Consider the following 17186-nt stretch of genomic DNA (forward strand, 5'->3'; position numbering starts at 1 on the left):
TTTGCCACTGCACGCATTTTCTCCATCCATGAGATCTATTGAATGCTTTTTGCTGAGAGCGTTGGAGCAGCCGTGCCCAGTGGTCACTCAAGGAGCATTGGGGGTAGAGGGTTGTTGTGTAGGGTAGGCGTGTGTGACGCACGCTTACTCCTCCATCCATATAAGGTGGGCGATTGGCGTCACAGGCGCAGCGAGGAGTAGAGGGAGAGGGCACGGATGGAATGACGCCCTGCGGTGTCCCTTGACGTTCTTGCGACGTCACTGGGGGCGTCACTGTATTCTGACCAATTAGTGTGGCGCGTTGCACCTCTTTCTCTCTTTCTTTTCGCCCTCTCACACCTTTGTATTATGCCGACACTGATGCCGCGTAACTGGGAAGTGTGTCTTGTAAAACGTCGACTGCTACGGAGGATACGAGCTGCGCTGGTTGTGAGTCCTGCGATTGTACTTGACCTGACTTTGAAGACATATTAACCAGCCCTGGAAAAACTGTGTGCCTCTGGCAAGAACTAGAACTGCTAGGACATCTAACATCGGTCGTAAGTAGAGGCATGAACGCCTGATAAAAACCTTGAATAATTTGCGAAATAAAAAGTGTCTTTCGCTATTTTTCATTACGCAGAAGAAGGAAAGAATGCAAAAAAATTTCCAAACAGTTTTTTTTTTCATGCACAGAATTATCTCACTGCACGCTATAAAAGTTGGTTTAAATTATCTTTTTCTTGTCAAGAATTTGGAACAGTCCCTGCGGTGGCAAGGTTTTTCTAGAAACCAACCGCTGACGTCAGTCGCATGTCGTCTACTCCGAACTGCCCCATCGCCTGCGTCATGTAAAAGAGACTACGGGCATACGAAGCGGCACAACAAGTTTGCGGGAGGGCGTAGAAAAGGGAGAGTATGTGCAATTGAACCTCAACATGGCAAAAGGCGCACAAGCAAGCATATTACTACCAAGAAAAGACGAGTCAGGCTGTGGCGTTGATTATATTGTATGTAATATATCACCGCCTTTTCCAAAAAAATGCTTTGCAGCATCTTTGTTTTGATACAAAAAAATCTCTTGACTTCTTTTCTGAGTTACAAATTAAATGTGCTCAAATAATGCGCTCTCGTTTATTTCCAAAATTACGTATCTTTTTAGAAAAAAAACACGAAGAGAGCGCATTTGTTTAAATGCACTTTCATTAAATTTTACATCTCTATTTGTAAGTCTGGCTTGCTCTGGAGCGGGAGGGGATACGATTCCTGGCAGCAATTAGTCTCTTACTGGACAGCGCAGAAGCTTGTGATGCTTGGACAACGGAGACCACCGCCGGTCCTTGCCGGATTTCATTCATTCCCCAAAAGCCACTCCCCACATGTACACAGTCCATGCATTTTATCCCTTGAGACAATAACAGTCGAGCAAAAAAGAAAAAAAGAAACAGATACCCTTGAGTGATTATGTTAGGAAGGTCGCTGTGTTTCCTTTAAACTTGACGCTAAGCTTCCCTACAAAAACAAGAAATCTGCCCGAGCTGAAGAATACTAAGATGGCCTTGTAATACCCTGAAGGAACTCTGTTTTGCATTTTTTAACTCTCAGAGCTACACAGCAAAAGGCACGCTTTAAGAAGTGACAGCTGCAAGAATGTTTTGCTTGCCTGTCACGTAGAGTAAACAGCCCTATTAGGGGGTGTCGCATGTTGCAAGGTTGAAGCGTAAAACAACGTACGAAGAACGTACGAGGCAAGTGCTTGTCCTCTCGTTTCTTTTTCACCGTTCTGCAATGTTTTTTTTCTTCAGTTTCGCTCTTCTCTGTATTACATTGTTTTCCTCGCCATTGTTTCAGATTATCATGTACGCTCCTATGTAATGTAAGAACCAAGCTTGTTTGTACAGTGTGCAATTTCTTCGCCGATTCAAACAGCTCCACTACTTTTTTCTCCTGCTTTTAACTAGCGCAATAAAGTTGGAATTTAGAATAGCGGTGCTTCCAAAAAAGAAACCAATTTGCCTTTTGTCTTTAAATATCCTTCTAAACGCTGCCGAATATTAGAGCCAAGCTTTACATTGTGTCTCCTGCTTGCCGCAGGTGTTGCGTGTGTAAGTTATGGTATTTTTGGCATGTGCGTTTCCTTGAACAAATGGCAAGCCCAGGCAACGGACGCATGCATATATGCCGTAAATGTGTCCTGTTACCACTGCACATCAGACAACTGTGTCCACTAGGCGTGTTGCCCGCTAGCGCCTTATGGCGCCGTTTATAGTGGAGGCCTAGAATAAAAATGGCATTCTGAATGGAATTCCGAAAGAAATTATAAAAAAAAGGCATTCTGAAGCTGCGTTTACTAAGACGCACCAAACATTTGATGCATGTAAAATGAAACAGACAACAGCGCTGAAACAATTAGGTCACAGCAGAGAGAGTGAAACTGGTTTTATGATTTGTGCACTGGTGCGGGTCTTATGACTGCGCAGTGGTCCTCTACTACTTTTTTAAGGCGAAAGCCTTTAATGGCTCATACTGTCACCAGTTAGCAGAGGGCGTCACACCCTTGGCAGCCTTTAGCTCGTGTTAACTCGGGAACTAAAAAAGATTAAAAAAACGAATTCTTGCTTCAGATAGGGAGGAAAGAATAAACCTATAAGCCAAGTTTGATGACTCTAGATTAATTAGTTAATTAATTATAGGCAAAAATGTTGAAATTGCGTCGAAACAGCGCGGACGTCGATATAGCCAGGGGAACGGTGTGACGTCACATTCACCGGAAGTCGTCACGGCATAGTGAAACTTTTCACAGAATGGTCAGAAAAACGCCGGATTTGTGTGAAATTAGATGGATAAATGTGTAATTAAGCGTAATTAACACAAGATCTCTGAAAGATGTATAATTTGGGTATCGATATAGCCACGGGAACGGTGTGACGTCACATCCACCGGAAGTCGTCACGACATAGAGTCCTCGGATTTCGCCTCTCAACACTTTAGTTGCCAAAGTGTCCTCGCAATTTTTTTTCCTGCCATGTAGCCCTCCCTTATAAAACGCATGCATCAGCATTAAACAAGCTCATGTAAACCGATGTTAATTTCTTTCTCTAAAGCCAACTAACGCTTTCATGAACAGTTTGCGAACGTATCGCGAGCCTTGGTTTTTTTTTAATTACATCTGCATGCAGCTTACCTCAGTGCGCACTATTTGTCGTGAGACGCATAGCGCAGTGAGGGCCTTTATGGTGTGGCTGAGGAAGTGCCAATGCCAAGGGCCTGCTGTTGCCGCTCGGTGAAGAGAAGGTTGCAGCGACTTTAACCAGTTGAACCTGCATGGGCTGTTTTTACACCATGGTGGAGGTTTATGAACAGCGGTAGCTTTTCGGGACCTTTTTGTTTCCTGCGTAACTTGCACCGCGTATGTTAGGCAAGTACGAACATGAGACTAACACACCTTCCTACTTTGGTTTTAGTTTGCTTTAGAGCTGTGTTCCCCGTTTTCTGGGGACATTTCTTAACAACGGATTGCTCAAGCGAATCTACTGCAGGACGCTAGACAAGCTAAGCATAACCCTAACTTAGACATCCGTGAGATCTCTTGGCATTCCCCACGCTTAACTGCCCCGAGACAAAGAGGCTTGCATTGAAACCAATAGCCGAGAACCAAGCGGGAAGCTAGAAAGCATCTTCGGTAGATTGCAGCCCAGAGCCTCATATGGGGAAGGCAGCGCCGCTCACAGAGCGCACAGAGCCGGATGCGACGCAACTGCGGGAGCGCCGTCGAAGATATCCGCGCATATTGGCTGCCGCACCGTCCGAAATGCCAATATCGCTGGCCCGTCGCAGAGACGCTGGCTCCTGCTGGCTCGGCGAACTCCGCTGCCCGAGGCCGATGAAGGATGCGCTCTGCGAATGCTGACCCCGCCTTTGCGCGCGCTGCTCAGTTCACCGACCGCACGTCAAGGAGCTAGGACGGGCCGGCCAACGGGTCATCCTCCGTGACCAGCCGTTCTTGTAGTTCATAGCGTTGGATTTCACTTTTTTCTTTGCTCAGGATCTTTTGTTTACACTGGGCTCTGTTCGCCCGCATTTAAGATGCTGCGCCGGATACTGCGCTAATTGCTTTCTCTTTCACTTGTGCACGCATTCATTCAATCAATCAATCAATCAATCAATCAATCAATCAATCAATCAATCAATCAATCAATCAATCAATCAATCAATCATCAGCAATGTTTCTCCCTACTCCAGCAGCTGAGCGACGAAAGGCATGATTCCTCCGTTCGACTGGGAGAGTTAGCCTTGAATTATTTTGAATTCATTGAGTTCAGCGGAGAAAGGCTATCCCCCAGACGAACGGAAGAAGCATGGCCCCCTTTTCAATGTCGGCTGTATGTAATTTCTTGGTTGCAACTTTTACTTGCTATTTGGGTGCTCTTAAACAAGTAAATGTTAACAAAGGCAACAAATGTTCACAAAGTAAATGTTAACAAAACGCTCTAGAGTGCCATTATGGGCTCATCCCCTAGCAGAATAGAGTCACTCTATGAAGAGGCCAACGCCATCTCCACAGTAACGGCGGCCATCGCACTCCCCACGCTTCACTGCTGCAGGTTGGGAGAGACGCACGCGCGCGGCCTTTTATGGGATGGTTGCCTCTGTGTTATGTTCCCTTTGCAAGAAACACGAGCGACATGGCTGAAGAATGCCTCGCTTTTTGAGACAAAGCAAATGAGCGCTGCTCTGGCTGGTAGAAAATCGATGGGAACAAGTGGCAGCCCACGACCAGGCAGTGTGTGTGCATTGCGAGTAATAGCACTTCTGCGTAAGCCAAGTTCGTGATTCATTGGAGTGCACATTGTCACTGCATCCACATCGCATTGATTGCATATGTCGCGTATATATTGTCTTGCTCTTAATCGCTTGTTGTATACTGGGAGCGCTTGCGCGTGGATATAAATGCTATGAAGTCATTGTCGCCACGTTTTCAGGCGCTTTGTTCTTGCTTGCGCTTAAAGCAGCACGGGCACAATGCAGTTCTCTGAACCAATAGCTCGAAGCTTGCTTTTCTCTTCCACTCGATGTGCTGCGATTGTACAGGGAACTTCGATTGGTTTTGTCCTAAGAGATAATAGATGAAAATGTATGACGATGAATTGACGCGTACTGTACCTCAGAAGAGCACACCTTTCTCAGAGGCTTCATACGACTAGGGAAAATGGAAAAGTCGCTTTGAGGACTTCCCAAGACAAAGAAGAAATCCCTGCGAAAAAGTGGAAGCGACAGTAGCTTTGTTGAGCACATATGGCGTAAAAGGCTGCCCCTTTGTATGTATGTATGTATGTATGTATGTATGTATGTATGTATGTATGTATGTATGTATGTATGTATGTATGTATGTATGTATGTATGTATGTATGTATGTATGTATGTATGTATGTATGTATGTATGTATGTATGTATGTATGTATGTATGTATGTATGTATGTATGTATGTATGTATGTATGTATGTATGTATGTATGTATGTATGTATGTATGTATGTATGTATGTATGTATGTATGTATGTATGTATGTATGTATGTATGTATGTATGTATGTATGTATGTATGTATGTATGTATGTATGTATGTATGTATGTATGTATGTATGTATGTATGCATGCATGCATGCATGCATGCATGTATGTATGTATGTATGTATGTGTGTATGTATGTATGTATGTACGTATGTACGTATGTATGTATGTATGTGTATGTATGTGTATGCATGTGTATGTATGCATGTATGCATGAGTGTGTATGTATTCTTTATTTTATTTTTTATGCTTCAGAAATGTTTGTCATCATGACTTCCTTTTTCTTGCTGTTTAATTTTATTCTTACATTTTCATACTCTGCATAAATATATTTTTTTCGTTACGGTCTGGGTTCCAAGAGAAGGCAAGCGTATCAATGGACGGCAAAAAGTTAGGTGGGCGGATGAGATTAAGAAGTTTGCGGGGGTACGGTGGCCGCCGTTGGCAGAGGACAGGGTTAATTGGAGAGATATGGGAGAGGCTTTTGCCCTGCAGTAGGCGTAGTCAGGCTGATGACGACGATGATGATGAATGGCGAGCGCACTGGGTTCGTGCTGTATTATACTGTCCGTGTCACCCTTGCGTAGAGCGCTCGAGCGGCGCACATTCCCACATAAAAACCGATACCTTGTTGCAGCTTCTACTGTTTAGAAGAAGCGCTTGGGCACAAGTAGAGGTCCATAGACTTGCAAGCAAGAATATGAAGAGGACTTTGCTCGGAAACCATGGGCTGCTTTCCAATTTTAGTTTTTATTGCTGGGAACACACTGCTCGATCGCTATATCCAATAGTGACGCAGACTGTACACTCTTCTTTTTCTGGAGTAGTGAAGACGTCTTCTTCAATTGTTCATTTCTTTTTCTCTTATTCTTTCATACCTTTTTTATTAAATTCAATTCATTCTACCGTTTTTCCTTATGCATTTTATTTGCCCCCTTCCCCATCTCCAGTCGTTTTTGCACCTTATTTTAGTGTAACTGGTTCATCGGCAAATAGTTTTTAATCCCACAGTGCCGTAGGGCGACTTACATGCTCGCTTTTCCTCGTCATTCTTACGTTCTAATCATTCCCTTCACCAAATTAAGACTTACTTTTCGTCTCTGAAGTCAAGGTTTTTTGTTTAGTCATTCTGTTTTTCGTTTCCCTTTTTTTGCTTGCTTAGTATCTATGTCGTTTTCTTTTTGTTTCATTTTACCTTCCTGTAGTACCTCACCCCTCAATATGTAGCGTCTACATATCTGCCGTCTTGTCTTTTCGATTCGTTTCTCCTACCCTTTTTATACTGACTCTTTTCCCTTCTTTCCCTCTCTCTCGCTGCCATTTCCTTACTGTTCTCCTGCGCTGCTTCTTAATTAGCCTAATGCATATCTACACTAACGTTCTTTATAAGCCAACATTTTTTCTCCTTATTTTACTTTTGTACTATTCTCTCTGTTCTTGGATTCATTTGCCCCTGTTTAGTTTTTTCCTTTTAAGATTTCTGGCTGCTGCCTCCCGGGCTTTCTGCGCCACCTGCTTTCCTTGCCTGGGGTTCCCCGTCCTTCTTGCTGTGTTTCATCGTTTATTCTTATTTTCCCCAAAATTGCGACGTGCCGCTTTTACCCTGAGGCGAACCTTTTTTTCTTTTCCTCAAAATTTTTTTCCTTCAAATTTAATTTTGACCGCTTAGCAGTTCTTTTTGTTTAAACGGGCTTTAAACCCGGCAGCACTCTGCTTTCCGGGGCTCCGTCTCTCTTTCATTTCTTTTTTTTTTCTTAATCTCTTTTCGGAGGAAAGGTTCGGGGGCTCGATAGGTGAATAACGAAAAACTCATGATCCTCTTCCTGTATTTTAACGATGCGGGTAGCTTCCCACTCCTGTCAAAACTTGTTTGCAGAAACGGTGAAGCTGGATTAAAGCATGATTGCGCCAGACAGAAAAAGAAAGCAAACTTTCCACCACTGGCCGTAGCGAAGAAAGGCCAAACGCTGTGCTGTCTCTCTCTTCATTCAGGGGCCTCCAAACTTCGAAACTGAGCCCAGCGCATGCTTTATTATTATTGCATGCTTCGAAAACCGGTGAAAGCGCAAAAAAAAAAGCTAATTGAGAATAGCAGAAAAAGTAAAATTTAAATAGCGATTACACCGCTTGTAACGCTGGTCGTTATCGTGATTTTGCAGTTATTGCATTTGCTTTGCATGCAGCTTCCACATATGAGTGTATGGTGATTGTGTATCACTTTTTGGGAGGGCTACAATGAGGGCCTTATGATGTGAGAAATGTGTTGGGCGTCATGGCGTCTCAGATGAGCAGCTTTGGGGCGCCATTCTTGCCTTGAATGCTTAGATGAGTGCGAAATTCCCTGCGTTACTTCGGCCTCTGTGCAACACACAGTCATTCTTCGCCTCGCGATTATTTCGCCATCAGATGAGACGGAGTTTACGCGAAGCGCGAGGCACGGATCATATGCGCACAGGGTAGCCGTGCTATCCCGTAACAATCTCGTGATCACGCGATCAGGTGAACGCGTCGTAGCAGTCGTTGTTGTGACCATCCGGCGACTCTGGATTGTGAAAACGGCGACAACTGAGCTGAGGCCGGAAACCTTCGCTAAAAGAGAAAGCGCTGTAAAAATTGACAGCTGCTCAGATAGTCGGATGCGATTGAGTGCGTAAGCCGAATGCCTTTTAGGATGACGTTTTTATATTTGACACTTTACACTTTTACCGCATCCCGCTGCCTGAAAGTTACGCCAATTAATTTCGCTTTTCTTTGGCTGGCTTGTATCGTTCGCTATTGGTTTTATGCTTTATATTTGCTGCATTTGCACCCACTCCGCCTCGCATTCGGGAGGTGCTGGGTTCGATACCCGGTGCCGCCGGGTACCCAACGGTTTTCTAATGGGTACAAGATTTCCTCCGAATAGGTGCTCGTCTTTTCTTGAGTGAAATGCTTGGGAAAAGGGTCCTGGACCAAACCGTTGCGTTGGCGGACCAGTGATTCGTTCCGCCGTCAAACAACCATAAATCCGCCCCGTGCGGTATAGGAGGTATTCACATGACGTCATCCGCAAGGGGCGCTAGCGGCCGGCGCGGCATTCGCCATGTTGGTGGTCGCGCGCGCGGCCGCCGCAGCCAGCCGCTGCGTTTGAGTAGCTGGTGATGGGTGAAATGTGAGTGTATTTCGCGTCTCGCCGAACGTAATTTCTGTCCGACGCGCGCCGCCGCGTGACTGAGTGAATACTCCGTGAACTGTGCGAAGCAGAAAAGAGCGGGCACTCTCAGAAGGTCCTACTTTGTGAAAAGGTCGACCCCCCGTAGGAATGCGGAGGCACCGGCATGGTGTGCGACGTATACAAGACTGCTGCCGCGCGTTGAATTCACCGGTATCGAGGCCCACCTTGTGCACGGCTTAAGTTTGCTGGCAGGACAAGGAATTAAAGGATATAAACCTATGAGAGGGTGCAATTACTTGACAAGCGGGTGAGTCTAAGAGCCGTGCTGTGGGTGCCGACGTCCGCGGTGCCGACGGCCGAAGTGCCGTTTTTGAAGAGGTGAGTAATTCGAAGGGTCTGTTCACTTAGCTGTGGCTTAACTTGTCATCTCTACCTGCTGAAAGTGACGTGTTACAACTGAATCTAGCGGAATGGCTGCACACTGCCGTTGCTGCGAAAACGGTGTTGTGCATACGAATCAGCGCTACGTAGCTACAATCGAAACTGCAAAACATTCTCGCTGTGTCTGCCGTTCGTGCTGCGAGCGCATGGCAGTATTTGTTTGGCCGTTCTGTCGGGTAAATAAGGCAGCTATGACGCTTTGCCTTTCTGCTGAAAGACCGTACGTCTGAGAAGCGTCAGCAGTTCGCGGACTACAGCTAGGCACTTGAATTATCAATTTCTGCGGTGGCAGTTCTGGAATTTCGGTAATTAATCGTGCTGTTTATCCACGATGTGCCCTGCATGACTAGCTGACAGTTATCAACTGATATTAAAAGCTGCAAGTCGTGTACGTTCTTGCGTGCAGCGCAGCCAGCCAGTTTTGCTGCCGAGTTGAGGCAGCTCGGTTATATCACGGCGCAGAATTCTGCTGCAAACTTCATGCACAATACGCGCTCCACAAAGATAAGTGGTCGCTGACGCATTCAACAGCGTACAAATATGTTACGGATCACTAACAGTTCAGGCCGGGTACCTCACGGCGTACCGTGTTCACTGCGCGAGCTGGCCTGAAACGACCGCAAACATGGCGCGCCTGCCGCGACGACGCTCGCGCCGTCTGGTAGCGCGGCCTCAGTGAATACCTCCTATAAGCCTACTTGTGGCTTATACCGCATGTTTGATGTGGCTCGCTAACTATTTTTTATGTTTTTGCATTTGTTGCCTTATACACATTTTCGCCTTCACACCCTGCGTTGGTTCAGCCGATTAGGCGCTCGCTTTCGGCGCCGCTTCCCCTCTCTCCACATTCGCGGCTCGCTTGGGGCTGCCTTTGCTTTCTCTCTCTGACTAGGTTCAGCAGTAGTTAAACCGCAGCCATTTTTTGCCTACGGGAACACATATTGCTTACGCAGTAAAACTCACCTTCGGGACGAATAAGAACACCCGCGGGACAAATAAGGGACAATGACAACTATAACGCAACAATGGTGCCAAGCTGCAAGTGACACCAACGCCATTATAATTCTGCACGTCAACGACAGGACCGCCCAGCAGAAGGAAATCCGTGACAGTATCACGAGAAGACAAACGCCTCTTCCTGTAATACTGAATACAGGAGCTGCAGCTTTCTGAATAATGAAGACCACTGACTAAGTGCCTTGCTGCCATTTACTCATTATGCAGGCCTGCCATCACGCTGCAATGCACGAAAGCCAAAAATAAAATTGTCAGTTGCTTCCTTACTGAAATTAATTACAACAGAACCCCAGCCAGCGCACTTTTATCCATCACAACGAAATGCCCGCCCTCACCCGAACTCGAAGCTACCTGAAAACTGGGCATTATCATCGTCGGCTCAGCGTTGGGCTGGCGCCACCTCAGGTGAGTTCCCGCCCTCTGAGCCCCAGGCTCAGCTTTCACTCGTTTTAGCGAAGGCGCTTGAGTTTGTAAAAAACTCCGTTTACCCCATCCGTCGTCACTCGTTCGTGGGGCCGGTCGCAGATAAAATACGGCGCCTACCCGATCATGTTTCCGCGGAGCAGTACCGCCGACAACCGGATGGGATAAGTTAGCCCGGGACCACGTCGGCACGTATGTCACTGACCGCCGTCGTCTGCAAGAAGGATGGCTAGCTGTGGCTGCAAAAGGATCTGCGTGAGCTGTGATCGTGGGCGCGTTTCCTCTTCCACATGAGAAGGGACACCGACGTTATTATGTGTCGGAGCGCAAAGGAGACGAGGCATAGAGAAACGAGAAGCACGACCTCATGCTGCTTGGCTTTGTGGCGTGTAATAAATTCTGTGCCGCCAAGATTTCGGCTGTTACGTCAGATGGAAAGTGGAGTTTCGGGGTAAAAGGGAAATGTTTTAGGGAACGGGGAATAAAACGACTTTTCCGCTAATTTTGACCTCAAGGTGTTCACTGAAGACAAAGACTGATTACCCGGTGCTTTTATTCCATTTCTTTTATCTCTGAATAAAAGGGGGGGGGGGGGGGGGCTAAGTATGTTATGATTATTCACCACTTTGATCCACTGCATTTCCTTTTACTTTTGCAGCTTAAAGTGCGCATATCAACACATTGAGAAGATTCATTCCTCCGTACGAGGCGGATGTGTTTCTTCACAACAGGCTAACGGTGCGGTTGAACAACAGGCTGGCATCGGTACTATATTTCAAACTAAATGCGCTTTACTACAGCATACCGCATGTAAATATTCTCGAAGCCTTACAGGAGCAGGGAATTACTACTTTCATGTGCTTGGAAATAAGGACTTTTCGAAATAATGAAATAACGAAGTTTTCTAACTTCAAAAATTAAAACCTAGTGAGCCGTTTTTAATTAACCATCAACGTATGGACCTCCTCAAAGCTACATGAAATGGTGGCACTGAACTTAGGTGGATTAGTAATATCTTCAGTATTTGGGTGGGCCCCGGCAAACTGCATACGGTCTTGTTAATGTGCTTCTTAAGATGAAGGACAGAGGAAGTAATGAGAAAGTAGACGAAAATTCTACTCATTATACTAGGCTCAGAGTGTGCTCGGAAAAAGTATGCACAATATATTAATTTATGCAGAGTGATGTAAATATTTATCGTTAATCGTATTAGGAAAACGTCAATAGTCGTGACTAAGTACATAGAACCGAAAAAGGGGGAACACAGGAACATTCAGTAGTTGACTAAACCCAGCGTCTTTTATTCGCAAGCAGATCACGTAATAAACCTGAAGATGTAAGTAAAACACCGGCTACCAAATAATGCTTGATGTTTCGGTTTCCGTGTAGGAGTTGAAACGTCAGCAACATTTCTTCATGCAGAGATTAGTATTTCACCTTCATCGTCACACCCATCCTTTAGCCGACGTGTTTCAGTAAATACTTCTACTTCACGTAATAAACATCCGTAACCTTGTTTACAAAGAGCTACTCTTCACATAGACAACGTAATGTAGAGCCATAAACTAAAAAAAGGTATACCCTAACTGCAAGGTTACTGTAGAGTACCCTATAAAAAACACCTCGGAATATCCCAAAGTGCGCTCTTCCCTTTTTTGTTATTTGGCGGATTTCTACACATAACGAATTACTTCAAAGACGCTCTCTCAAGGCTACAGGCGCTACTATGCATTAAAAGAGCAGCGTTCTTAGACTTAAAAAAAGTCACCCAGCGATCCCTGATACAATGAACGCCGTAACGTTCGAGCAACAGCAATGGTACTGACGTACGCAGGGCGTGGGTTGCTTTTTTTTTTTTTTCAGGGATAAACACACACGTGCCTTACTGCTATCACTCTCCTGACGAACGCCTAACCGTTCGGAAGGAGTAGCGCACTTATCGCGACCTTCGTCTCAAGAAGTCTGAACACGATCATTTGTCTTCATGTGGGTTTCCCTATGTACCAATTCTGTGAAATGCCCTTGCGCACAGAGAACAAAAGAAACGTTGCTGCGCTCTCTTTATTTTTCTCTTTAGCCTTCGTTTCTTTACCAGTAAAGTGTAAAAACAATCACATAAAGCCACCGTGAGATCCAAGAAGATGCCTCCAGACATCACCTTGACTCCCGCAATTTCGATCTGAAGTAATCTACTGCTTCAGTCTTCCTGATCTCGTGTCCTTGCAGTCGAATCCGGTCTGCAGATTAACTGGCTTCGGAGAGAAATGCTCCTCTTCTGGGTAAGGAAAGCTTTTCCGGCATTGCTACGCACGTGGGATAGCGCGTAAGCTCCGGAAGCGTAGGTTTGTATACGGTTTCGTTAACGTCATGAAAGCGAATAAAGGTTTAATTTAGGTGGTTTCTGGCAAGAATTTCATCTGTAAAAAGGTAATGGATGGCTTCGCAAAAACGCGGCAGTGAACGTCCTCTGTGAGGCATGTTAGCTTTTATGCAATCGGGGCACGTCTCTACTCTTCTCGCTTGAAATATTCATAAAAATAAATGACTCGTTAGCCAAAGAAATGAACACTGTTTCGCAAATGCCGCTCAGTCAATTACTGAAATTAGTCGTCTGCGTAAGGTGTTGTGAAATCTGCTAGGCTTATCATCCCTGTTAAGCGGAAAAGGCTCGCTTCACCGCTTTGAAGCTTTACCAGGATGCTCGCACTCGACTTGACAGGAGCTCTTTTAAACCTTCAGAATTTTTTTTGTTTTGCTCTTCGTTCAACTGCGGTTCAGGAAAAGTGCAACTTCGGGTACTATGACAGGTATTCTTTGGTGTACCCCCTCCCCCCCCCCCCCCCCTTTCTTTTTGCACTCAGCGCATAATGCATGAATGAGCTAATTAACTAGCAGATCTAGGGCTTTTGCTTGTTTTTTGTCTAGTTAACAATGGAAGCGTTATACGCTTGGTTTTTAAAAACTAAGGCCTGCAATGAAGATTTATTATGCCGCCTTTCCACACTATGCCTGTCGCGTTATCGTTAATAATAGGTTTAAATTCGAGCGTTAGATAGTTAATTAATGTTTGTATGAGAATAAAACAAATGAGAAGAGAAAACACACGTTCCCTGGCAACTGTGGGTGTTTTCACACTTTGCCACTAATCGACGAAACCCTTGTGCACATGTCTGGTGCATCTTTCGCTTTCATTTAACAAAGAAGAATAGTCAAACTGTCCAGAATGAGTGTGAGCTGCTCGGAAGCAATGGAAACATACTAAAAACGGCTGGTGTGACCGCGAAGTGGAACTCCAGTCTACTAAATGATGGAACAATGACTTTCATGTTACGCAATAAATTCAATAATTATCGATAACCCCTAAGGAAAACATATCAAAAAGGTAGGATACAGCACTGTAAATTGAAAAAAGGAACGGACTGACTATGAAAGTAGAAAATAGGCACCAGTGTTGAAACACTGGAGGTGCCGCAAATCTTAGCAATATTACTAATTTGTCTAGCGATGTCTGACGACCCAGGAAGTTTTTGATATTCGAAGTTCACATTTTTGCAATACATATAATTTATAACTTTTGTCATATTTTATGAAACGGTGTCACGAATGCGTAAAGCCAGCGTTTCGGGGACTGCGTTTACATCGCTGATCCGGAACTGAAGGTTTATGTAATATTTTTGTGCTTTGTTTCCCTAACTGCAGGGAAGATCGGGAAAGTAGTGTTTTTTGCTGGGATGCTCGAAAGCTAAAAAAAAAAGAACAAATTTCTGAGCAGAAACATATTGTACGACAATTGACCTTCAGGCCATATACTTTTTTTATATTCGTGGGTCATGGGAAAACTCGTTTTTAGCTTCTTCTGAATAAATATGTGGAGACTTAGCAGCGTTTTCATTCGTACGGTCCACTGGTCCTCGACAAGCAAGCCGACTACAGTATGGTCAGCGAACTTTGTCCTTAACCACACTGAGAGTGGTATAACTGTTTGCTTCCCAACTTGATCTCACATTCAGGTGCGTTATTTTTGAACGTAGGAACCCCCCACAAAGCCATGTGTTGACTTCAGTAGCCCTTCACTCTCAACATGCTGGTATTGTTCTTCCCCAGCGAACACTCTTGTTTGGCATATCTCTGGATGCGTTTCTGTGTCCGCCTGTGAGCGTGGATTAGAACAGACTCCACGAAAACAGAACCATTCCCCCTCCCCCCGAACAACCCGTCTTCTACTTCTTGCAAAAAGAAAAAATAATTAAATAATAAACTGCGTTACGGAGTCGTCGATGCCTTGCTCAGCAGATACAAGAATAGACGTCGTAAATGCGTAACTTCCGAACGTCTCGCGAGCGCCTTTGGGGAGAATCGAAACCCGGGACAGTAATCTCGGAGCTCACCCGAAGGACACGCTCAGGCTGATGGCTAAAGGAAGCAGGCTTCTCGTGGAGAATGCGGATCGGCTCTCCGCGTATAACGATGCAGTCTCCGGGCTATCAGGCTCAAGTCGGTGTCTTCCGGACAGGGATCCCGAAAGCAGGCACTCAGCTTGACCTCGTTTCGCAAGGAAATGCAGGCAGAGTCCTGTCGAGATAACGAGAGGATGTACTCGATGCCTTTCACTTACAAGAGCCGAGTTGTTCTGTTCTCGTCGCGTTTGGAAGCCCACATGCTTCCCAAGCGCTTGACACTTAGCATCGCCTGTGCAGGAACTGAGAAGTCTGCTGCCTCGTCTTACCTCGGAGCTCCCACACCTATTGTGAAATCTTAGAATAAAATTTCTCGCATTGCTTCTGTTTTACAAGTTTGCTAACAGTTCCCTTAACTACTCCGGGAAGAAAAATAAAACAAAACATGTGGATTTACAAAGCAATAACAGATCGCGTGTGATCCAAATGACCGCATAAAAAAACATTAACAAAAATTTAAAAAACGCTGCTGACGAGAGGGAATGTGTCTGAGTGCGATTTGGTGCGGCGATGAGCTTAGTGCGGTTTCCTTATAGAACTATAGGTGCACCAGAATATAGACGTCTGGATAGAAGTCTTAAAATACGCGTCAAACACGAGGCAGTATTTGCTTGGGTATTCTATACGTATGTATTTCTCTAAATGAGTGCGTCTCTCCGCAGCGCCCGCATTCCGAATACGTTCTCGATATCTTTTCAATGTTTTTGCTTTTTTTTTCAGCACTAGATCGTTCGCTGTTTCTTTTAACATCTCTATGAACGCTCTTTAGAAAGGTAACCCTGCCCCCGGCGATATTTTGAAGAGTACGTATTTTACGTCTTTTATTTTTATCCCTCTGAAATAAATCCATTCCATATCTAGGCCAATGGATTCTGCATACGGCCTTTTGTCGAGGCAGGGGACAAGACTTGCCTGGAGCTTTTCGAAATGTTTATACAAGGTGATAGATGCTTATGCTTTCAGCATCTAACCCTCCATTCCGCCATCCCGTACGCACGCACAGGAACACACACACACATACGAGCACACACGTTTCATTGTAAAGGAAGGACTAGGAGAGAGAGCAGGGCTGCGTGTTGCGTTTTGCTCTCTCAGGCTACGCCGGCATTCAGGCTATAGTTGTTGTGAGTCTGTAGTGCATATAAAAGCGCTACTAGACACAAGAGCACAGCAACAAGAGAAGCACGGACATGACAAGTAATTTTAAATTTGAATAGCAAATAGGGCTATCCGATTGTGTACTCTGCGAGGCTGTCATTCCGTTTTGCATTGGAATTGGTTATTACAATGGTCAAATAAATCTCGGAAACCCCAGATCGCGGGAAAAGGATGTGTTTTTGGCTTCGACATCGACAATGCACGAGGTGATTGAAGCTATTTTCCAGCATCCGGATACATCGCAGGGGCATATGTCGCCGACATGCTTCATGATCTGAGTACGAAGAGAAGGTTCAAACAAACACGATGCGCTTAGATGACGCATGTGCTGGAATATACCCGCAGTAACTTTAGAAAAAAAAATGTCTTTTGTTCAGTTGTAGTCAGTTTGCTCTCAATCCGGTGGGCAGGTTGCGATGAATGACTTTGCGCCTGCTGCAAGTCATTCCTATTCAAGTTACGTAAAATGTGCCTATAGTCTAATTAACATTACTGGGACAAAATGGCAGCACCGTTTTCATGCACTGCATCTGTAGTTCATTCCATCTCATTTGTGCGTACCTATTTTCTCATCATGGACTAGGCATGACCCTTCACTTCCAAACATAAAGCACATCAGCGTCACCGGTGGAGCAACCTAGAAATGCAATGCGAAGCACGCTCTATGTAAACATTTTCAGAGTCCCAATCTTTGTCGGCAGAATGCCACACAAGAATTAAGGCCCCGTTCAGCAGAAAATCCGTCGTCGTACTCGTCGGTAGCGGCGTCGTTGTGAGCGAAAATGCAGGTGCCCCGCCTGCTATTTAGGTCACGTGACCTTGCGATGTCATCAAAACCTGATACCGTGCCAGGTGGCAACCTGCCTATCGGACTGTGAGCAAACTGCTCACTGAGGCAGTGGCACTTAAATTATGGGTCTCGAGAGGTTGCTCGTGAAGAGCAAGCTGGGCTTCACAAGCCCACCGCTGACTGCGCTTGAGACAGCCA

The sequence above is a fragment of the Amblyomma mixtum genome, chromosome 1 (assembly GCF_055824585.1).
Source record: "Amblyomma mixtum isolate Tamu chromosome 1, ASM5582458v1, whole genome shotgun sequence".
NCBI lineage: Eukaryota > Metazoa > Arthropoda > Arachnida > Ixodida > Ixodidae > Amblyomma > Amblyomma mixtum.